Raw genomic sequence first — 25227 nt, 5'->3', positions numbered from 1 at the left:
TCTGTGTTCAGTCTTTTCAGTATGGTTGTGGAAACAATCAACTGGTCATGGTATCCACATTTGCCAACTTAATTGGAGTTATCTTGATGTAATGTGGCTTGATGTAATGGACAAATGTGACTTACTGAGCTGATCAGAGTAGTTTCCTAACCTGTAAAATGGAGATGATAATAGTATCTATCTATCTTGCTCAGTTGTCATGAAAATTAAATTAATGAGTGTGAAGTATTTACATGAATGCAAAATATTTAGCCTAGTGCCTGGCAGGCACATAAAAAGAGCTTGAGAATTGTTAACTCTGAGATGGTGAGCTATAAGAATATATGAAGCAGAATGGTTAACTTACTTGCTGTATTACCTAGGAGTTGTGTTGCCATTCATTCATTGTTATCAGTAATGATGGCTTCATTGTCTCGCATCCTCTTACAAAGCAGCAAACACTGCCTGGCTAGGGGCATCCTGGTGTATCCACAATTGTTTTTTTGCAGGTGTGAAAAACGTGTTTTTAACTCCATAGTTTATGATAGTAAAGCTGTTTATATTAATGAGGTTGAGTTTTTTGGATTTTTCCTTCATGAGAAAAACAAAGTTTTCCAAGTGGTTTTGTTGGCTTTTTAAAATAAAAGCAGCAGAGTGAACTGCATTTGGTCCTCAGTCATATATGTATTGATTGCCTACTCCATGTTAGGTTCGGTGCTAGAGTTTGGGATCCTGACATGAGTAAGACACCATCCTTGCTAGTAATAAAGTAATGCATTAGTATTCTGCAAATATTTTCAAGTTTGGGCCAACAGCTAACTGTTTCTGTAAGTATATACTTTGAAATCTCAGGCTATACCCCCATTTTTTTGTATTTTTCTCTGAAGTTTGCGATAGTCAAATTTAACATGTTTGGGCTTCAGTTCCAATTATTCTGATATTTTATAGGATGTGTAATATGGTTTTGCACTTTATTCCATTAGGTTTGGCTTTGTGGCACATGAACCAGGGATCTGGATTTATTTTCAATTTGTGTTTCTCTCTTTGGTGGTGATTTTTCATACAGGTACTATTCTTCTCCCTGTTATGGCTTTTACTTGTTTGTTAAGCCAAATATCTCATGATAACATCTAGACAATTTAAAATGTACAGTTTGTCTAGAATCTCAGACAACTCAGAAAATTTTGCAATCCTGTATGACATGTCCAGATGACAAGCATGCTTGTCACCATCTCTTCTTGGAAATCCTAAGGAATTGTCAGTCTGCTCTGGTTAAAAAGAATTTCTCACTTGAAGTTGACTTGGTGGTCATATATATAGGGGTGTAGGGGACCCTAAATCATGGTGCCTCCCTTTTATATTTGTCTATTGTCACTTAAATGAAAGGTAATAAGGGGTATTGTTTGAACATACTCCAAGGAATTATAAAACACAAGGTAACAGCTCATCTCCTTTTCCAGAAGAGAAGTTTTTGTTCTGAGTGTCTGTTCTAAGGAGCCTGAGTAGCAGGAGTGGACTGCTCCCCAGCCTGTTGCCACCACCGATTTTGAATAACATATGGTAATCTGGGCTGCCTTTCTTTTTAACCTAAAATTTGTTAAATGTTTTTCTGGGTTCCACACACATAATAGAATCCTTTTTTGGCCTTAGAGGCACAATATTAACTTAGTGGTTAGAGAAGTTGCAGGTTTCCAATTAATTCTTTAACCTAGCACATTTTTCTTCCTTGTGTGTTCCGCATTTTGAACTTGGAAAAGTACATAGGATATAGTCTTACTTAAACTGGTACAATAGATGTACAGCTCTATTAAATATATTATTCATATGCTTAGAAATTCTCAGTGTTCTTTGTGGTTTTCAAATTTAAAATAAAACTTGCTGGCTATCCTTTATATTGGTTCAATTTATTTTTTCAAGCTATCTTTCTAATCTTTTGTCTTAGGTATTTTTTTTAATAAAACATCCCTGTTCTTTGAACAAGCTCATACCTTTTTGCAACCACTGGCAGTACTTGTCCATTTTTCCCCCATATTGGCTTGTCGAAATCAGTTGTTTTTTCATAATGCCAACAGCCCAGCACTGTGCTGGGCGGTGGTTTTGTGTGTGTGTGTGTGGGTGTGCGCGCGCTTGGGAGTGGTGGACAGGACAGGGAGATGCCAAGTAAACAAGACATGGTCTCTGACCTTGAGGACCTTCAGTCCAGTGCCTCTTGAAAGCCTGTCCATATTCCAAATCACTTCCCTCACTAAGCCTTTTCTCATTACCTCAGAAGAAGTCTCTGTCCCCTGGACCTGAAAGCATTTTATTTATCTGTCTTTTGTCATGTTGATCACATTCTACTTTATAGTACTGTTAGTTGTGGTCAGATTTTTCTCCCTACTCAGTTATAGATTCCTCAAGGACATGTTTACATTTACAAGTTAGAGTTTACAATTGTGCTTACTACATACTAGTTCTTTGATAAATATTTAATGAATTGATGGGTTCACGAGAATAGAAATCTCGCTGAGAATTGGTGAGGGTATCTCACCATATTTTAATATTCTGTACTTATTCAGCATAGTTGAGGAAATTTAATTTTCCCATCTTAGTCTGTTATAAGGAAGAGAAATAGAAATACAAATGCTTAGTTCTCTAAGTTTGATACGAGAAAGGTGGCTGGGGAAGGGGTGAGGGTAGGAGACTGCTTAATGTGTACAGTATTATATCAGGAGGCAGATACTTAATGTCAGGAAACAGCCTAATGAATATGAACACTTGGAAAATTAGTTGCCCATTCCATTAATTGTTTATTTGTGAATGAAAGGAGCTAGTCAGACTGGACAATTGCTTAGTATCTGGAAATCGGTATGCTAAACTATGTCCAGATGTGGGGAGAAAGAACGACGTCCACATTTTATTGCATACAACACTTTGCACAATTCACAATCTGAGCTTGGAGATTTTTTTTTGCTTCTGTTTTCTAGCACTTCATTTTATTTTAGTGTTAGATCTCTGTTCTCCTTTTCACCCCCTGCAAATTAACTATTAAAATAATTAAAAGGAAACATTTACTAATGTGCTTTTATTGAAGTTCTGTGGTATTGGAAGGAAGAGGCTAGGCTATTTTTAGGAGTAATTTTTCTTCCTTTAGCCATTTTCATTGGGGAAATATTTATTTGATAAATTTACATGCATAAGAGTTTTGAAAATAGATATATAGTTTACTTCAATCAACAATACCTTCTTTACTCTGCAGGTAGAACATTTAAAAATTTAACACAACAGTCGTTATTCAGAGAGCTTGGAAAACATGTTTGATGAAACTTGGGTGACATAGCTTCGCAATGCTGCTCTTAACACTTATTTGTTGACTAAATGCTAGTAAATTATAGAATTCTTGCCTTAACAGAGTATGAAGTGAAACTTCTTTCTACCTTGAAAGTTTTTTGGTCTCATGCAATTGTTTAAACAATAATCCTGGCATCACTTGATCGCTGTCTTCCCTCACCTTCCCTGCAGTAAGTGTCCTGAATCCCCTTCTTTGAAGCTTCTCAGAAACCTGGGCTTTGTTGGATAACCAGTCAAAAATAACATCAGATTGGTGTCCGGGTTGTATTTTTTTTTAATTAATTTTATTTAGTTATTTTTACGGGTTGTATTTTTAAATGTCACTTAAAAATAGCACTGTGCCATAGTTCACTTTACAGTCATTTTCCAGTTAATTCACAATAATAGAAAAATCCTTCTGGCCCCACTGGAAAAACTGTCCAATGAGCCTTTCTCTTCATCTGCAAGTTGTAGAGGAAACTCTGGCCAGACCCTTTGGTGACTAATTTAAAGTATGTGGCAGGACGATTGATAGCGACTCTCTTTTGTGTTGTGACAAATATATTTCGGCTGCAGTTTATTAACATAATTCAGCACAACCACAGACATATTGTACATATTAGAGCATAGAATTAGAACCATTTTTTGCACATCACAGTCTTCTCTTGCTTGTACTTTTTTTTTGACAAGGATCTGGATAATTGCTTCAACAAATGAACTGCTGTGTTCAGTCTGTTTCTATAATTTCATAAATTGTTTTCATGCTAAAAGCAAGCAAGCTTTCACTGAGTTAACATAAAGAACCACAGTGTAATTACAGGAGCTGTATTATTAAAAAGTGTGACAGAAATGGCAGTCTAACTGACAGCTACTTTCTCCTTGCTTTATCATAACAAATTAAATATCTCTTTTAGGTGCTGGTGAGCAACAGTGTCCGCTCTATATACATCATCTTGGAAATGGGTACATAGTCACAACTAATTATTTTAAGTATGTACATGACAGGGTGCCTTGGGGAAGGTACCATATACTTAGGTCTTGTAAATGGTGGCATTCTTGGACTCTGAGGCATGAAAAGGTGAAATACTTGGAATTAGAATAAGAAGTAAGCTTATCACAGAGTAGATGACTATTTAAAAACACATGGAAACTTTTTTCAGGTATATATTGTATCCTCCTCATTGATTCCATTTAAATTTTGTTGGGTAAACTACTCATACATATCTAATTCTGCTTCAGTTCACAGACCCATATAACCCTGTTAAATTACAGCCATTTAAGTATTATGTTGGTTTCTTATAGGACTCTTACCTTTTCAACCTCCTATCTGAGTGTACTTTTTCTTCTCATACATAAGTTTTTGGGAACTTCAGATTCCTTCTGGGGATATTTAGGAAAAGTATTACTCATTGGTCATTCTTTTCAAGTTTTAGTGAATCTAATTACAGTCGTGTGTCTGGCAGGCATGAAAACCATTAAATGAGCAAAGAGGGCTCCCAAATGCCACTCCAAGAGTATAATTTAAAATGTCTGAGATTCAGCATATCTGTCTGCACTTGCGTTTCTAGGTACATTCCCTTGTACTGTAATCCCTCTGGTTGTGGTTACATGGTGTGCTGAATCCTTGGCCACCCTTTCTCCTCCCTCGCCGCTGCACCGTGTGATATCTGTATTATGTTGCAAGGCCTTTCCTGTAGAATGGCTGGGGATATATATTATGTTTACCCATAACCTGTGTGAGATAGAAATGATTTGTTATTTAGGGATAAAACAGAGGTGACTCACCTTCTTACGAGTTTGTAATCCTCAGACAAAAGACAACTGAGTGGGAAGCAGAGCAGTAAGAACAAAGCAAAGTCAAATCTGTTTTTTTCTACCCCTCAACTCAAGACTGAGGAGGAGTCCCAGGGAGATGGTCACACTAGAAGGAAGGCCCGGGAAGGGATTCGAGACTTAATGGCAAAATGAGTGGAGGGGAAGAGGAAACACTGCTGCTGCAAAGGAAAAGAACCGCGCTCTTTCTGGGAGTCGCAGAAAAGGCTTCTCCTTCCCTGTGCACTCATGTCTGTATCCTTATATTTAGCTTCTCTTCCAGGTGAGTTCCGGACTTGGAGGAACACAGTCTTCCTTTCACCTCTTGGCTCCTACTTCAGTTCTCCCCAGTGAAGCTCTCCCTCCAGAAGATGGGTTAGGGATATACCATCTCTGTGCACCATAGCATCCTGTGTTTATACCTACTCTAGTTTAAATTGCTTATTTACTTACTTGGCCAACTAAGTTTCTTGAGGATATTGTCTTACAGTACAGTATCAGTACAGTATCTTCATCCATAGTTCCTGGCACAGAGTAGGCACTCAGAAAATATTTGTTGCACTAATTATTTCATTTTTACAACTTTGCTAGAAAAGCTCTTTGAGCCCGTGAATAAGTGTCTCTGCAAGGCCCCTAGATGCCATTTTCTCCAGTCCAGTCAGTGATCAGAGTTAGCCAGCCTTCTGCATCAAGCAGCCTTTCATTTAAACAGCCTGTGTTGAGCATCTTCTACAGGGTAGTGTTCTAAGCCTCCCAAAACCCAATGTTTTCTTCTGTTCAGGACACTAAATTTAGGTCGGAGAGGTCTGATATTTAATAAGTAAAAGCACATAATAAAAGTAAGTAAATTATTATAAAATGTAAAACCCAGGGCTTGGAGGAAATTTAGAGCATGATCCAACTTATACATGTCATGAAAGAGGAAGTTAAGTGTAGAGTTTGATGTTCTCTTTCAAGTTCATATGCCAGTGAATGATAGATTGGAAGTAGCACCTAAGGTTTTTAGGTCTCTCTGGCAACCTCTTCCTGTCAGATTCTTTTTACCACATGTGCTTATATAGTAAGTGGTAAGGACATATTTAAATGTATATAAACTGTTTGTCTGGAAGCTGTGCATTATTTATATCAGAAATGCGTTTTAATGCTTATTTTGTTAGGATAGGATTCATACTCACAATAATAATTTTCACTTATCATTTAATGCATGTCTGGCACTGCATGGAAGCTCTTTAAACAAATGATCACTAACGTACTATATAAGAACTTATGTAAAAAATAGTATCATTCCATTATTACAAGTGAAGAATTGGGGCTCAAAGTAGATCAATAGGTTCCACAAGGCCACACAGTAAGTCGTGGGTCCTCCCAAGGAATCTTCCTCTGTTCTTGAAAAGTGGAGGATAAGGGTAGACTTAGTTAATTACAGGTTTCCCACTTCCCTCTCACCTGGCTCTCCCTGGTGTGAATTAGTTGCTGAAAGTTTCTTGAAACTTTTTTTGCTCACTGTAAACAGTGCTGTGTGGTCACTACTGGCAGTGTGGCCACCAATTCCACCACAGGGAATTTGGAAACCAGAAGGTAGATAATGGTAATAAGAGTAGGCCGAAGGTCCCACAAACCGTATCTGACTAATTAAAATTGTGCTTACACACAAACCTTTCGTGGGAACCAAGTTTCTTATCCTTGTTTTGTGTTTTTTTTTTTAAAGATGTCGATTTTTATCTTTCCATCTAGAAATCTGAAATTCCTTGAAAGGGTAGGAAAACATGGCCTACAATTTCAAGAAGTCTTAAAAAATATCTCTGGTAATAACTGTCTGTGTAGCATATATGAACACATTACCACGTTCAAGTAGTTTTTAGTGCTACGTTCAAGTAGTTTCTAGTTTCTCAGTGTATTATTTTTAACAAAATTAATAAGACAGAAAAACCAAAAAGCACCATTTTATGTTTTTTGCCTTTAAAATGTATTCCATAAAAATATATTAAAATAGCCTGGCTGGTATAGCTCAGTGGATTGAACGCAGGCCTGCAAACCAGAAGATTGCAGTTTGATTCCCAGTTAGGGCACATGCCTGGGTTGCAGGCCAGTTCCTAGCAGGGGATGCATGAGAGAAAACCATACATTGATATTTCTCTCCCTCTCTCTTTCCCTTCCTCTCTAAAGATAAATAAATAAAATTTTAAAAAATAATGAGAAAAAATAATAAAATAGTTTATTCATCCCTAAGTGTAACCTTTATCATGGCTCTTTATGTTTATATCTGAAGCACCTAACGAAGTTGAAATGGTTATGACTAGCTTTACAAGTGTGCCCTGAGCCCTATTGCTCTAAATGGCAGCTCATAAGAACATCCTCCCCTTTCCTCTACATTGCTGTATAATTGTCTTATCTCTCCTTGTCTCCTCTTTTTTTCTTTCTCTGAGGTTTCACATTACTTTTATCAAAGTGAATCCCTTTTTTAAAAAAAAATGAATACCTATTTATTTCCTCCTCTAATCCATTCTTCAGTCTCTGCTAGAATGATCTTTTAAAGTGAATGCCTCTAAAAAATATTTTCCTCAGTTATCTTCATTTGTGTCTCCTACACATTTCTTCATTCACTGCTGTAAGTAGTACATGTGGGCTAGTTTTAAATAATAATTTATCTTACGTAGGCCCTAAAACTTGCTTGTCATTGAAGTTGTAAGCCCTTTCTTCCCTTCAATGAAGTGGGCCCTCTAAATGACTGGTTTAAAAAAGAAGCTCTTGAGAGATTGGACTAACTCTTTTATTAAGTAAGGGAAATAGCACTTGTTACTTCATGGTACTTGTGGGACATAAATAAAGGTTTAAGAACTTCGAGGCAGTAAAGTCTAGTGGTTTAGAACCTGGATACCGCACTAGACTTGCAGAAGCTAGAATCCTGGCTCAGCCTTGGGAAAGTTCGTTTATGTATCTGTGCTTCGATTCTCTTACCTGTGAAACAGAGGTAATGATACTGTGATATTCCCTGAGAGGGTAACTGTCAAGATTAAATGAATTTTGCTCTGTAGTCTATTTAGAACAGTGCTTGATATATTGTAAGTGCATAAGAAGTGCTGGCCAGTATTATTATCTTAACTCTCTAGACAGAATATGAAATATGAAAGGAAAATAAGAGTATATTCCTAAAAATAGTGTATCTTGTAGTAGGATAGTTCACCTCTTTATTCTCCTTAACAGTTTATTTCTGGTGTATTAGGTCTTTCTTGTATTGACACTGCCTATTCAGTGTGTTTCAAGAAAGCAACTGCAGTGCTAAATGTGCTGTTTTTAAAATAGTGACTTTTTTCTTGACGTGTGTGAGAGGACATTATGTGAAGTCCGTGTTGAAGGAGATGTGGCCATTAAAAATGCTCTTTTTATAATTTCTAACAATAGGGGGATTTGTTTGGTACAGTGACCTTATTAGTTTAAGTAAAACAAATGTACCAAAAACACATAAAAACAGACCACCACTCAAGTATTTTTGTCTTTTGTTTAACAAGGTCTGTTTTTTTTATTGAGGTAAAATTCACATAACATAAAATCCATCATTTAAAGTGTGTTCAATACAGTGGCTTTCAGTACAGTCACCACACTGTAGTGTTGTGCAGTCATCACCGCAATCTCGCAAGATCTTTTCCACTGAAAACAATTTATTCTAAAGAAAGTTTCAGGAATTTTGCTTTGAATTCAAATTCTGTCATGTAGCTTTTAAATAACAAATGTAGTAGTTCAGTGTTGCTTTTATAAAATTAAAAAGTGCTGGGTTATATTGGTATTGACAGAGCATTGCTTTTCTTTTATAGCAAACTTAAAAAAAAATCTCCATATACTTACAAGCTCAGAGAGGGGGGAGAGAGAGACACTGAGAGAGTGGTATTCCAATTAAGATAGTGCCGAAATATCTGCTTTTTAATCACTTCTATTTCTGTTAAATAAGCAGGAAAATTGTTAGTGTTTTCAAAACAGTAAGGTAATTTGAACAGGATGGAAAGAATTGACTATCTTGCCAACATCAAAATCAAATAAAACTTGCAACCTTTTATATTATTTATATAAGATTTTGTTTAATATACAAACCCATACAAAGTTTTGCTTTGCTTGAATAAACACAGTAAATATACCTTTCTATCTTTTTTATATTTGATTTGAGCAAGGAAAGATATTGTCAATTTATACGACATCTCTCAACATGTTTCAGTCAAGATTGTGAGAATTTTATGTTTATAGGAGATTTAATTTGTAAGAAGGAGTTTGAGAGGAGGGTTTTTAAATGAGTATTATATTTTATTTAATTTTTTTATTGTTCTTCAAGTGCAACCATCTCCATTTTCACCCCACCGTGCCCCCCACCCCACCCATCCCTACCTCACACCCTCGAACCTATCCTTTTTGGCTTTTTTTTAAAGAAAATCTAAACAGAAAAGTTTACATCTCTTCCTGCATTTATAAACTCAACTGAGATTATGAACAGGAACATTTACAGCAGATTTGAGGTGTTGAAGCTCACCTAAAATTAAATTATTATTGAAAAACCTCATGTTATTGCCATATTTCATAGTACTCTCACACTCTTGTCTCTTTTTGGTTCTGTCCAAACTGAAGCATCTTAGACCAAAAAGTATGTTTTGATTGTTGGATGTCTCTATTATGAAAGTGCTTGAGATGTACTTATTGCTGATAAAGTTTATGTACCTGGATGTAAAATGTTTTAAAGTGATATTTGTCAAATGAGCAATTTTGCACATGCACTTCTTTTGAGTGGATTAGCTAGGGCAAACCTGGTTGTTAAAACATTTAACAAGTATTTACATGGGTTGCATTTAATAAACCTGTGTTTGTTTTTGAATACACATTTTAAAAAATATTAAAATTTTAATTTTAACTGATTGCATGTTTTCTTGCAGAATATCAGCATTCTACGTGAGGCTATGAATGGAGGTGAATTTTGTTTTTAGCACTGTAACAGCACATGTCCATGAGTATAATGCTGGGTTAGTGCCCAAGCCCTGACTTTGCAACTAAAAGGGTGAACACTCCTGATTGCAATGCTTGCCTCCATTCTTTTCTGGACTAAGGAGTAGGATTACTTTGGTTTTTGATAGGTTTAATCAAATCTAATACCAGTTTAACAGTTGGAGTCATAAAAGGGTAACCATCAGCATGTTTTCAAAACACAGAATGCTGCTCCAGAACCATATTCCAGTAATTAAATTTCTTGTTTTCAGCAATTCCCAAAAGTTTTAGTGGATGCTCCAAAAGACCCACAGAATGCTCTTAGTGCAAACTGTGAAACAGTTCCCTCTATTTCTGAAGTATTTAGTTCATTATTTTATTAGGTAATGTTGTATATCAATGTTATAGGGAGCGAGGAATAATGTAGAGGAGAAAGGAGATGAAGTGATTGGGCAGCATTAAATGATAAAAATCCACCTTCCTGGCTCTAGTTAATACAGAAATGTAAAAATGTTTCCATCTGTGTAAGCCATCAGTTTCTGATGTAGTCCCTGGAGGAAGTGGCTGAAAAGTCATTTCCACCTAATGGATTGTTAGGTTGCCTCTGTACAGTAAGTTGGTGGTTGCAGCCTACTTCCTCTAAGACAAAGGGCCATGTCTCTAAAACCTCATCACGGCTGACACTAATTGGCATAGCTGTCTGCTGGAGCTGTGAAAGCAGGCCTGCGTGGGCACACAGTGGGCACAGGGATGGGGCATGTGGCACTGAGGGGAGGACTTTCTTTCAAATTTTGCTAGTGGGTACACATATTTTGATTTTTCCTTTTTCTGACCCATGTTTCTGCAGTGCGTATCATCTTCAACGTTGTTATTTTGACTTGGGAAAAAATTCATTGAAAGGCCCTTTGATGAGCACCATGTCACTGAGAGGTATCCTCACCTTAAGACAGTATTGAGACTTCCAAATATTATCACTTAGCTGTGAAAAATCTCTGTTATATATAATTAATATCAGTAGTAAATATAATAAATTAGGAGATAACTCTTTACCTTACATTTTAATGCATCTAATAAACTAATACTTTGGGTTTTTTTTTCTTTCTTAAATAAGAAGCCAGAAGAGGGCATATTTAGTCTTTCAAAAATCAGTTTGGAAGCCATTTGCTCCAATTCACTTACAATAATCATAAATTAGGAGAATAACTTGCTTTGTACTCATAAGGGTCTGGAATGATGGACTTAGTTGCTGTAAGGGGTTTGAAATAGCAAAAAAATATATGAAACAGATTAGCACCCTGTCCTTAGCAACTTTTAAGTATGTCAGAAGTTGATGGCTTCCATACTTCAATGATTATACACAAAGGGTGGAACTGGGAAGGGAAGAGAAACATTACTGAGCAGAGATATATTGGAGGGACTGTGCTGGTAACGTTTAGGCACTTTCCTGCATGTTTTTTTTTTTTTAATTTACGGGTATTATCTGCTTTCCATTTGTAGAAAAGTGTGACTGCAGTCATTGCCAGTTGTAGGCAAACTCTACTTTTTTAAATGCGTACTGAAAAATTGGTGAGTGGTGGCAGTAAGAAGGAAGGGAATTACTGAGGGAATTGATTAGTCATTATTAATCATTTATGCCTCTTCCCTGTATCCATTTAAAACGAAAACAGATAGCCATTTAGGTACTCAGACTCTGGCCCTCCCTAGCTTCCTCTTTTCCTCTCCATCCTTATCAGGCTCAGGAGGACATAGTGGGAACTTGCTTCAACAGTTGGCTTGGACCACAGCTCCCTGTGAGAGGCTCTGCTTTCTAACATTGGAAAGCTCCTGAGGACTCCTCAGGAAACTGCTTACTTCCCTCACAGTATCCAAAGGGATGAGAAACAAGTTTGGGATTTCCCTTCACCCATGAAACTCTTCAAACAGAACATCTTCTTGCATTTTGGACCATTTGTTTAGTTCTCAGCATAATTCCATGCCTTTTTCAATCACCAAAATGATATTAATAATTACAGGGCTGAGACTAGGGTGAGGCTTCTCAGGTGTCTGGGGTGCAAAATTTGATGAGGTGCAGTCCCTCTCATGATTGAGTAAGTGCCCTTGAGATTCTAATTCATTAATTCTGGAGTGTCCTTCTGGATTACTGTGCTTCTGTGAAATTCCACAGATGATTCTGATATAGACATTTTCTCTTTTATATGTAATAGATAAGGGTTTTGTTTTATTTTGTTTTTTAAAGAAATACAAACATGTGGCTCACAGCAAAAGATGAGATTGTGCTCAGAATGTTGGTAAATTGCACCTTCAGTGTACAAACTGCCTCTGATGTCTAAATAATAAAAGAAAAGGTGCACCAGCACTATTTTCTGTGATTCTAAATTAAAGCAAGAAGTAGTTTCACATTGGACGCATCATTAGCACAGATTTTGCATTTCTCACCCCCCCTTTCTTTATATGTTGTTTTCTCAAATGGAAAGGAACATACCTGACACCTGTGTGCAAAGAGCCTCGTGTTATTAACTCGGGTATAATAGCCCCCCACACATACAGTCTGTAGTAGCTGACAGAACACTACCACTTTAAACTAACTTCAGCACTGTAGGATTTTTCCTGCTCTTCCTCATTGCTATTTTAAAATGAAGCAAGTAAATTAATTAGAGGGGGATTCTATTTCAGTGAATTGATATACAGATTCTAAAATATTTTTTCATGGAGATAAATATTGCAGTGATGTTTGATAATTAGCATTTGGCTATATAAGCATGATGTAGTCTAACTTTAAAATTTGTTAATCTCTGATTAAGAGTGAAAAGCCCAATCTGTCTAGACTAGTAGTCTGAAGAAAATAATACTGTATAAATACACACCCACTTCTAAAATTCTGTCACTCATATTTATATCCGAGGCATGCCATCTGGCAGTTACACCTCAGTGTTAACTTGAACCACGGGTAATATATTTTATAATTAAAATGATAGATTCACATTTACTGGATATGATCAAACATAAAATATTAAAACATTCACTGTCAGCTGTATGGATATTCATATAGTGTTTAAGTGAAATCATTGAATTGCACTTTCCCGATCTAGTTATGGTTCACCAAAGTGGAACATGCTACTTGTGTAAATAGTGTAGGAAATAGTCATTTTACAAAAACCGTGAGGTGCTTTGTAGAAAACCAAATTGTTCTGTGTCTTTTGTTTGTTATTGTTTATTAAGGAATAAAATGGATTGCTATAAAAACTGACTTTAAGCAAAGAACATTATATATATATAATATATATATTATATATGTACTGGTATTTGACATTTAAAAAACTGGGAAGTGTGTCATTTCTTTGCCAGACAGAAGCGGTAGGTGTTGCCCAAGGATACATACACATTGCCTGCAACAGAGCCAGCATCTGTCTAATGCATAGCTCTTGAACTGTGATGATCCTGGGTTTCTTTTTCTTTCTCCCCTCCTCCTCTCCTCCCACCCTTACTCTCTTCTTTTCTTTTTTGTTTAAGGCACACTATCATTAAAGTCGCCTTTGGGAGCAGAGAGATGGTAATGGTGGGAAAAGAGGTTGTTGTTGTTGTTTTCCTATAATGACAGGTAGACCCCAGGATAGAATGTTCCTAGTATTGCCTAGAAAAAGAGCTAGCTAGTTGTGTGTCCCTAGTTGTGTGACTATATCTAAAACGTCTTTTCCCTGTAGTGGTGAGTGGATTCTGCCACAGCCAAGCCTCTGAGAATGTTACCTCTCATCACTCTCTCACCTGGCATTAGATGGCCTGGATATGGCCACTTGCACATTTTGGTCGTATATGTGCTATATGACTTATGTGATACCGTAATTTCCATTTTCACTTAGATACCCCTGGAATTTGTAGCTGCTACTTAGTCACAGGTGGACATTTTAGCAACTTCACTTTTTCTTTTCTTTTTTTTTCCTTGAAATTCACAAAATATTACAAAAATCATGTCTACCCAAAAAGCTGTCTCTGCTTTCATTCCCCCCCCCAGGGTGCCATTACTTAGAATCATGAACTTAATGTGAATTATATATATTGATAGCCTCTTAGCAGTCTATCAGATTTCAATTTCTTAAAAAGTTGTTAGGGGACCAAAAATTTGATAGATAAATACAAACTGTTTGTAAGTGATATGAATAGCAACAGAGATTTTACTTCATGTCCGTCAACTACCTGTGCTATTGTTATTAATACTACAGTTATGGTTCTTGTTCTCTGCAAGTATGTATGTGCGGTCTTTTTCATCAGGGTCACATATGCCTGTACTGAGAGACAAATGATTGGTTCAAAATTTTTCATTATTTAATGAAGAGATTCCATGAGATCTCAGTATATAAATTTAAATCCCTGATATTAAAGGGGACAGTGTATGAAAACCAGGCATAGAATAAAGAATATCATCTTTATGTGATTGATAAATTATGATAGTCAAAAATCATATCTAACTTTGTACAAAAAGGAATGAACTTATTCTGTACTCTTAGATTATGGGAAAATTTACATAAAAGCACATGCTGATAAAGCTTGTGCCTTCTGGTGTGTAAAGCAGATACCTAAATATATGTCTGTTTGTGTTCATATACAGAAATAAAGGACAGCTTTCCATGAAATAATGCATTCCTTTAGAATTGCTGTAGATTTTCATAATTTTTTAAACATTCCTATTGTAACTTACATCAAAAGGGCAGCCAGGGTTTTTTGTGCCTGACTATACATATGCATTATAAAAAAAAGTGAGTCTACTATAATTACCAGTGTGCAGAGCGAATTCCTGCAGGGTTTGTACTCTCCCCATTAGTAAAAGAGATAAGTTGAAATGTATTAAAATTTCACTGTACAACTGGGAGTTTTTGTTCACAGTAAATGTGTTAATGTTTCTTCATTGCTTGACTGTTTGTGTTTAAATTTAGGCAGCGTGCCCAACAGGGACAAAATTATAGGATAAAGCTATGTATAAAAGAAAATCCTTCCGAGAGCACCAATAGGGCTCTTAAAAAAAAAGCAGTTACATATAATAGTACATACTGTAGCCACAGAGAAAAGTTTTATCTATCTATTTTAGAATTACTGGAATTTTTCTTTCCCTTGTGTAAAAGTTAAGAGGACCAAGCTTATGTCAATAGTTAGTACACTTTGATGTAAAAAGTCTATTATTTTATATAGTGTTACTGCCATAAGAAGAAAAAGAGTGCTTCTTCTTGTCCTGATGATGAAGAGAAGCTAATAGCATTTTGAGAGAGAGGTGATAGATCACATTTTCTTTCTTGTTAAGAATTCTAAATGCATTCTTTCTTGTTAAGAATTCTAATTACAGCCTGTTATAATTTTGGAGCATTTTCCTTGGCTTTTCTTCATTGCCACAAACTTAGTAAATATAATCAATCACATAAATAAACATATATATTTTTAAAAATTGATCTACACCCACTATCACCTAGTAGTGTGAATACGCAATGCAGTTCACAAATATGAGATAAAGACTGCTATTTCTCTGCTTTCCAGAGTGGGCAGCATTTGCAGTTACCTAAAACACTGGCCATATAAGCTTTAGCCGTCCGAGGAACTAATCCTCCTCTCTCTCTCCCTCTTACATATTGAAAATGTCTTGTAGAAACTACCTTTTGTAGTTTCTTTCACCCACTTTTCCGTATGTGAAGATGAAAGGGTTTGCCAGTATCTATACGCTGTCCCAGAGTACAAATCATGTAAAGAAGCAAAAATAAAATATAAATCTGTATTTTTAGTTGCTATCCAAGAAATAGATTGGTTATTTACTTAGTCACCGTATGTGTAGGTATGTTGAGACATGAGAGAGAGAGAGAGAACATGTGTGTATATTTCATCTGTTTGGCTCCATACATTCAAGCACTCATAGAGAAATATGAAAAACTCCTAGAATATGTCCTGTGTTGTATTAGCTTTCCATCATAAAATGTATTTTACCCCTTAAAATAGGTTGGGGTGGGAGAGCAAGAGAGAGACATTTAATTTTTACTTCCTCCTCTATACTGTTCTTTAAAAAGTAAATTTTTAACTGATAGACCTTGAAGTCCTTCAGAGCTATTACTTTCTTTTGGCTAATTCATAGAAAGGCACCATATGAAAATTGGATTTTTGATCTGATGGACTGATTCTTGAGTTCTTATGAACCATTTATAGTCTATCAAGTAAATCCTTCTTAGTTCACGGATTATTGACCCAATGGACCATATTATCTGCTTCGAAGCTGTTATAGCCCATTATGTTGATTCAGCTGACACACATGTGAACCCAGTCCACATGCCCAAGATGACATTAACATTGTTCTGGAAGACACCCTCTCTTTCCACAAAGCTTTCTATTTATTTCTTAATTTTCAAGAGTTGGCTCCGAGTTCCTGACAGCCATAAGTCTCTTGATTTGCCAGTGATGTTGAAGCATTTGTTAGCAGCTAGAAGGTCTGCTCTTTGCTGCCTTTTTAAAATAAATATATGTCTCTCTTTGTCTTTTAAACCTACTAATCCTTAAAAGAAAAAAGAGAATAATGTTTGTTCAACACCTGAAGGCACATTTTATCCTCACATGCTTACAGATTCCATAGAAATTTGTGGGGTTTCTCTGAACATTCGAATGTACCCCTTTGAATTTAAGAAAACCACCTTTTAGAAGAAATGATAATATTATATGTTTTTTTAAAAATGTATTACCTGAGAGGCTTCACTTGAAAAATCTCAGTGACTCTTGCCAGTGGTAAAATCAAGATGTGCCTTTAGTGATTTATATGACACTCTAATGAAGCCAGTCCAGGTCTCAGCACAGACCTCTGGGGAATCTGTGACCTAACATAAATAACGTATAAGAGGGCATGTCGACTGTTCATCATATCATTATTATTTGTAATAGGTATGATTCCTGAGGTAGTGTCTGCTCTTGGGCAAAGAAACATACTCTTTCATTATCAGACATAATTATGAGGCACAGTTATATGCACAATGGTAGGTATTAAAATGTTTATTAAGATATGCTACTAACGGCAATCCCAAGACAGATAGAAGTAAGATCATGTAAAATAAGTCAAGTGTTCTTGGGAATGCTTTGTCTTTTTTCAGATTTTGGACTTTCTTAATATAACCATTTAAAAACTTTATAGAAAGCTTTTCAGAATTGCTTGTCTGTCTTAAATGCACATCTTTGTTTGTAGAAAATCTTGGTGTAAATTACCTGCTTACTTAGCAGTTTCCCTGCTTTTTCAAGTTGTTTAAACCTTCAACCCCTCCTCTCCCTCTGTGTATAGTTTCATCCACATCTCTTATTTGGTCTTAAACTCCTATTGGAACTGAAAAAATATCTGAGGAAATCTCACTGTGCAGGCAGATAGCAGGGGGGATTATTCAGCTCCTTGACGCTCATACACAGGCAGAGGGGAAAGAGCCCTGGATTACTGGCTGTGGCCACTTAAGGACATCTCCGAGTCTCATTTTCTGCTGTGTGAAAAATCTCTAATTTGGGGGATTTTGGTGATTAAATACAAGAATATATTTGAAGTATTATGCAAGCTTTATAGCACCGTGGAAACATGTGGTATTATTAGTCTCACAAAGACGGCCTCAATTGGCCTCGGTAAACCAAAGTTGTCATTTGAAAAAGATACATTCTAAAATGTAACTAACAACTTATGTCTGTTGCTTCACTGAGGTAAATTCTTTTTACAAACCTAAAGGAGTAAATTTAGTTAAAAGGTCATCCATGTTACTATGTTCTTACTCAGTAAGCAAGTTGATTACTGTGCTTTGGCATTTGAAGTAATGTGGCTGGCTCCTTGAATAGAGAAGGACTTCTTCCTTCAAGGAGTCTTTTCCATGCTGTCTGTCTGGGAAAGAGTCATCATCGATGTAGGGTGGTGTCTTACGTTTGGTACAATGTGGGATAAATCTTGGGTTGCTGCTGCATGTCTCTGCTTAGTCACTGACCTGTGTACCATCATGCAGATCATCCTTCCCAGGATTAAGGCTGCTTCTGAAATACTACCAGAATTTAAGCTTTATCTTGTCTTGTTTCTTTCCTAATGAGGAGAATTTCTTTGTAAAGTGCTTAAAGGTTTATAAGTCTTCTTGCATCTCATTATAAATCCCTTTCTTATTAATGTCTTCCCTATCATATTATATTAGTAATTGTTTTCATGAATGCCACAGAGAAATATAATCACATTACCACCTTTCAAATTGCATTAGTGAAAATGAATAAAAAGGATATGCATATCAATGGAATACAAAATGGCTGATTCAACATTAAGGTGAAACGAGATGAATATTACTTAGCATTCATATGATATTGGAGGTGCTTTGACTCCTCATATAAAGTTGTGTGTTCTGGTAAATGTAGACTGAGTTTAGTTGAAATGTGGTGATTTTTTTTTATGGTGAGCTAACCCCTTATTTTCAATTAGATGATAAGTATGTTCATGGAAAGAATATTTCCTTTCCAGTTAAGTTAGTACAGCTGCCTAAATAGTCTGTAAAATTTGTAAACTTTCAGGCAATAAATGCAATATCTTAATTGTTAACTGTTAGGTAAGAAAATAAAATGTTCCTGCCCAAATTGAAATGCCTTTCATTTCCTGTTTCTCTAATATTACTAACTGCCTAACAAAATAGCTTGCATTACCATAGCCCTAATTTAATTGGGGGAAGGAAAACATAACACACACGTCCCGAAGCCTGCATATGCTTTGATGCCATAGAAGCATGGGTATTTTCCTTATATAATTGGCTATATCCCGCTGTTGATTTTTACTCTGAACTCCTAAATTATTTAAATGGGGTCTTCCTCATGTCGATTGATAGCAGGTTGTGGTCATAAGATAATGACTGCAGATGCTCATTGGATCCATGTCTGTGAAAATTTATGTGCCTGTGTTTATGTCCCTTTCTCCCTGTTTGTATTTATGTATTCACACATAGTCATAGAAATATCCACACTCATCTGTACACATCTATTCAGAAGTTTGTGGTCCTTCATTGCCTCCTCCACCTAAACCAAATTCATTTCTTGACTTTTGCTGAAGTAATTTTTTTCATCACAATAAATTGATGAGTGTTTTTGCTAATGTACATGATAAAATTCATCATTGTCAATTTGAAACAACTTAGTTTTTTAGTATGTTAATATTAGTATGTGAGCATTAAAACTGAGAGATCCTCCTCCCCGCCCCCAATTGTTAAAAATGTTCTAGATTTTCCTGATAGAAAAGTAGCAACAGATTTTTTAAATAACTGTAATCTTTAAATGGATATATTAGGTTTTAACATTTTCAGAGTAGAAGGGATTTTCAAATTTAAGCAGCAGTGAAATTCTTTTGTTTGCCTCTGTTTATTCACTGATGTAGCATTTGTATATTGAAGAACTACTGGGTTAAAGATGGATATTATGTCACATTATGTCTCCTGGGGGAATAATATCTTACGAATTAAATGATTTAATGCCACCAAAAGAAACTAGGTGATTCAGAAAGTTTTGCTCTCCCCCCCCTTTAAACAGTTTTATTGAGATGTAGTTCATACACCATACATTTTTACCCATTTACAGTGTACAGTTCAGTGGATTTTAGTACATTTATAGTTGTGTGCAGCTGTCATACCTGATTGCAAAATCCTGCAGCACAATAGGTTTATATACCTTTACTTTCACCATGTTACAGTCAAGTAAAAGTAAATTTCTCATGCAGTTGTCTAGTCCATGTTGGCTAGAAGTATGTTCAGAAGCTGTCCATCATGAAAAAATAATAGGAAAAACTTCTTTGCTCAAACTGCATTGCAACTTGGCCAAATTTAACACACCGAGTTCTTCAACAAAGGCAACATCATGTAGATTTTTCAAGTCTTAGCCAACACTCGGACTGCTTCTTTTGAAAGTTATTTCTTTTCAATTAGTTTTATGTACCAGCTCTGTGAAAATGGAAGGGAAAAAAACCTGTCCTACAGATTACACAAGGAGCTATTTATTAACTTAATCACCATTACTGTCATGTGAGTTCTTTAGAATCTTTGTGACAGTGCTTGAATTATGTCTTAGACACTCATGCACAAGGTGTGTAAATGTGTGTGGAAGTCCTGTTAATCTCTGTGCATCTTTTTGGCCATGTACAAGATCATTCTTTTCATTCATAATGCTTGATAGCTGTTACTTTGTAATTATTGCTGTGTATTCTATGACAATCCTGGGAAAATTAGCTTTCATATTTTTATTTGAAATAAAATGTACATTTTATTTCAAATAATTTTTTTGAAAATACACATTTTAGACGGAAGTGTTTGAAGAACATTTTTCCCATCCAATAAAAATGTCCATTTGACTTTGACACCATGCATGGACAGTTGGCCAGTTCTACATATTTATGATACCTGCATGTGACTTCCAAAGTAGAAAGTTTAATTTATTAAGACATTTGTTCTTTTTAAAACTAAAAACAGTGAAACTGGTCACTGATATTTATTATGGACAATGAATTTATACACATGGATTATACCACCTACATTTACACTAGAAACTGATGGGACAGAATGGATGCTATATTAATGATGAACTTTTTCTTTAATTTAGTTTTAATACAGGTCATGTACTTAACTATTAAACATTTTTAAATGACTTAAATAAAATTTCATAATCCAAGTTGTAAATCTTGGTATTCTCCCGAGAAATGACCAAGAAGAAAGTGGATTGAAGGATTCTTAGTTACATTTGGGAGATTTGGCCAGGGATACTTGAACACTTGAAGGGAGATCCCTGCAAATAAGACAAAACCCAGAACTGAAATTCATTTTATTTTTAGTAGATGTTTGTTTGTTTGTTTGTTTGTTTGTTCCTCTGTTGGTGTATGGGAGTAGTTTTCTTTCTACGATTGCTACTTCAGAGTAATGATTCCTATTTTATGTTTCTGTTTGCCCATGGCCTTATTTTTTGCCTTTGGTTATTTTGTGTCAGGTAAATTGTGTGTGTTCCCAAACAAGGAACAGCTAATAGATTTATTAATTAGCCTTGTATATAGTTCCTTTGTGAGGTACACTAAATAGTAGCTGAAGCATCAATCTGTGCTTTGCTGAGAAATGTCATTTGTGAGGAGATTGATGTTCAGTTCGCATTTACTTGCAGAGTTCAATATAATCAAGTGAAAGAGACTTTAGTTGTAGCAATAACAGAATCTGTTATGGAGTAGGGCTTTGGAACTCATCCAAAATACTTTCAAAAGCACTCTTCTTTAATATTCAAATATAAAAGTGATACTGACCAAAATGGAATTGAATGTTTTCATATTGAATTGGCCTGTTTTCTGTATTTAAGATAGACTTTTGAATGTGTTTAATATATTCATTTTAATTGTATGTTTTCTTCCTTTTTCTATGATTAATAGAAATAAACTGATTAATAATTGGGAGATCTGCCCTGTCATTTAAGAGGAATGTAACACCCATATAAACGTTTCTGAACCCTGGTATTAAAGCTAATAATCCCTGTCTGATCCATTGTAGACGATTTAGTGTGCACAGTATGGCCTCATGTATGTCAAAGTGTTCATTTATTAATTAAGGCTAAATATGTGTTAAGCATTTTACAGGCTGTTGGAAAAACTTAATATTGGGAAGAATCATAATGAAAAATACTTCAAATATTATATGTGGAAAGTTTCTCGAGGTCATAAATGGTTTTTTATTTATTGAGCTTTTACTATTGCTAGGCACAGTACCACATGCTTTATATTCATTAGTTAAGTCTTTTGACACTCTTGTGATGTTATTGTTACTGTCATTTTACAGATGAGGAAAGGGGCTCAGAGAATTATGTTTCTTTAAGTGCCTTCTGAGCACCTAGTATTCACCCAACAGGTGTATTGCCCTGCCTTGATGGACCTTAAATTTTAGAGGGGAAGACAGGCCTTAATCAAATAATCATACAGATGTATAAATATAATATTTTATTTATCTGTAATAGATTATAGATAAATTATAATGTTCACAACTGTGATAAGTTCAATGACAGAAAGATCCCTTGTGAAACAGGTGACTAATGGGGAATTTACCTTGATTTGGATGTTAGGGCAACTGCCTTGGGGAGTAGAGGCACTCTTTGCATCGAAGCCTGAGAGATGAGCAGGAGCTAACAGTGCACAGTGGCGATGGGATGGTGGGCAGGGAGAGGGGATGGGATTGCCACTCCACCACTGCCTAACTGGGGATGGGATTGTAGCTCAAGACTTCCAGTCAGAGGGATGGAGAGCTGGCACAGACCTGATTCCAGAGACATTACTAGTTGATCAACTTTAGGCAGGTACTTAATTGTCTCCACCTTGGTTTCCTTGTTTTGCAAAATAAAGGTGATAATAGTATAAACCTCATGGTATTTTCTGAGGATTAAGAGAGTTAAAGTTTATAAAGTTTTCAGCACAAGATCTAGAAAATGTCACTTATCTAGTAAATGTAGCTATTATGAATAACATAATAATTTACTATTATAAATGATAAATAAATCCATCTTACCTTTAATAGAAGAAAACACAGGAATAAAAAGGGACAGATGGTGCTTCTCAGGCCTGTTTAAGGGCTTCCTTCTCTTCTTAGGGTCTCTCCTCTAAACCCACTGCCCACAAACTCTGACTGTAAAGGCCTTGACCACACAGGCTCTGCCATCTCTTTCCTGCCACTTAACACAGTTCTTGGCTCTAAAGTGATGATTTTTGCATAGTGATGATATTTGAAACTGTAGGAGGAGATGGAATTGCCAAATTAAAGAGAGAAGAGCCTGGTCGTGGGAAACACCTGTATTTATTTACAGTGGAGAGTGAGAAGTTGCTGCCAGAAAAACTAGGATAGTTGGTCTCTACGAAGGAAAGTTAGTGCTGTAAGCTGCATCGAGGTCTGAGAAGACAAGGAGACTAGTGAAGGGACCAGATGTGGTGAGAATATTCCTCTTGGAGAAGGCGGTTTCGGTAGCAGAATTCAGATTGTGAAAATAAAATGTAGGTGGTGGTAAAGAAGTGGAAGCAGTTGGGTGCTTGGGTGCATGGATTTTTCTTTCAAGAAATCCATGGTAAAGGTAAGCAGAAGGAATAATTACTTTTAATGAGTTGTAGCCTTAAGAAATTTTGTTATTGCTGCCATTGTTCGAGGGGAGTTGGGAATTTTGGTCCTGTAAGAATGGAGGGAAGAATTTCAGGGTACAGTCAGGATCCTGAAACATGGGGACTTGGTAGCCTGAGTTCGCCTGACCTGCATAAGGATCCCTGTGTATTTAGGTGGAAACAATCTGACTCAACTGTCTGTACTTTGTTTTGGTGTCCCCTTTCTTCCTCTTTGTCATCATCTCTGGATTTTCTGTAGTTTGTAGTGCCCAGCTGTGAGTGGGCAGCACTCGTATGTTAGCTGAATGAAGGAAGAAATGGACATGACCGTAAAAATGAAAGTTTATTCATTTCTGCTCTTCCCAACTGTCTCCTTATAAAGAATGTACATTTTTGAGGCTTAACTGGCTTTGATAGTTTTACGATAATTTATTTTTTTAAAGTGCGGGTGAGTTGGCAAGTGATCACATTGGTTCTATTTTACTGTGAATAAATAGTATGTCAAAGTTTTATGTCGTTTCAAAAATGTTATTTAGAATAAAACTTCCTTTGAAGCCACAATATTCTCTTACTCAAAATATTTATTTAGACCATATTTTTAAAATATATATATAATTCCCTTAAGGAATGATTGTAGTGTATATAAATCTGTATTTAAAACAAATAGACCTGGAATTCATAGAAATACAAAATGGATATTCCAGTACTTAAGTGTTTATATACAAAAGTAGTTGAGGTGTTCCAGTGTTTGTATGTTTAGGAACAGAAAGAGTAGAATTTAGAAAGAAAGATGATGATCTGAGAAGTTTAATTCCCAAATGTGCCAGATGTACAGAGTTATTTAGGAAGAGAAAATATTTGAATCATAAGCTAGCTTAGAGTAAGTGAATCTACGATTCAACCAGTGAATAAATAAATATACATAAAAATAAAGTAACTCCACAATCTCTTAATTTTTCAGGTCCTGAATAAAAATATGATTTAAAAGTGTGCTTTTAAGCCCTGACTGGGTAGCTCAGTTGGTTCAAGTGTCATCTCCATGTGCCAGGGTTGTGGGTTTGATTGATCTCCAGTCAGGGCACATACAAGAATCAACCAATGAGTGCACAAATAAGTGGAACAATAAATCAATGTTTTTCTTTTTTTGTTTTTTTATTTTATTTTCTTGATTATGCCATTACAGTTGTTCTATTCCCCACTTCATTCCCCTCCACCCTGCACCCCCCACCCCACCATTTCCCCCCTTTAGTTTATAACCATGTGTCTCAAGTTCTTTAGATTCTATATTTCCCATACTATTCTTGCCCCTCCATCTATTTTCTACCTACCATCTATGCTACTTATTTTCTGTACCTTCTCCCCCCTTTTCCTTCTCCCACTCCCCTGTTGCTAACCCTCCATGTGATCTTCATTTCTATGGTTCTGCTCCTGATCTAGCTTTCCTCTTAGTTTGCTTTTGTTTTAGGTGTGGTTGTTAATAACTGTGAGTTTGCTGTCCTTTCACTGTTCATCTTTTTTATCTTCTTTTTCTTAGATAAGTCCCTTTAACATTTCATATAATAAGGGCTTGGTGATGATGAATTCCTTGAATTTGATCTTATCTGAGAAGAATCAGTGTTTTTCTTTCTCTTTCTCTCTCCCTTCCTCCCTCTCTCTCAAATCAGTAAATAAAAATTTAAGAACTGTGCTTTTAAACACCATGAAAAATTAGGCTATTTTTATAAAATAATTAAATATTATCAAATCAATTATTTAAAATATGTATGTCTTTTGTGGTTGAGTTAACATATAGTCCTTGAGAGATCATCTCTTTTTACTGATCATCCCTTAATTTTGGTAATACAGGGGTTTTTTTGTTGTTCTGTTTTGTTTTTTAAGGATTTATGAAAGCTTCTATGATCACACTTCAGATTATATAAATATTTTAATGCCAACTTGGTTGCCATATCTGAATTTATCATTGGATAGTCTGTAAAGTGCTTGTTTTTAGCAGGAACACTGTTCTCTCTTTTTTTTGTTTGTTTTGACCATGATCCAATCTAGTTGTGAGTTCATTA

The 25227-nt window shown here is 35.7% G+C and overlaps 1 protein-coding gene across 6 annotated transcripts in view; it reads left to right on the top strand.

The window, feature by feature from the left end:
• BNC2 (basonuclin 2) overlaps positions 1 to 25227 on the top strand; it is a 426491-nt gene that overhangs the window by 242530 nt on the left and 158734 nt on the right. The gene's annotated exons all lie outside the window — the stretch shown is intronic.

This window comes from Artibeus jamaicensis, unplaced genomic scaffold (assembly GCF_021234435.1).
Source record: "Artibeus jamaicensis isolate MK-2021 breed Jamaican fruit bat unplaced genomic scaffold, CSHL_Jam_final scaffold_1964, whole genome shotgun sequence".
Lineage (NCBI taxonomy): Eukaryota > Metazoa > Chordata > Mammalia > Chiroptera > Phyllostomidae > Artibeus > Artibeus jamaicensis.
Note: the sequence above shows the minus strand (reverse complement) of the source record. Positions and strands in the feature narration are given on the sequence as shown.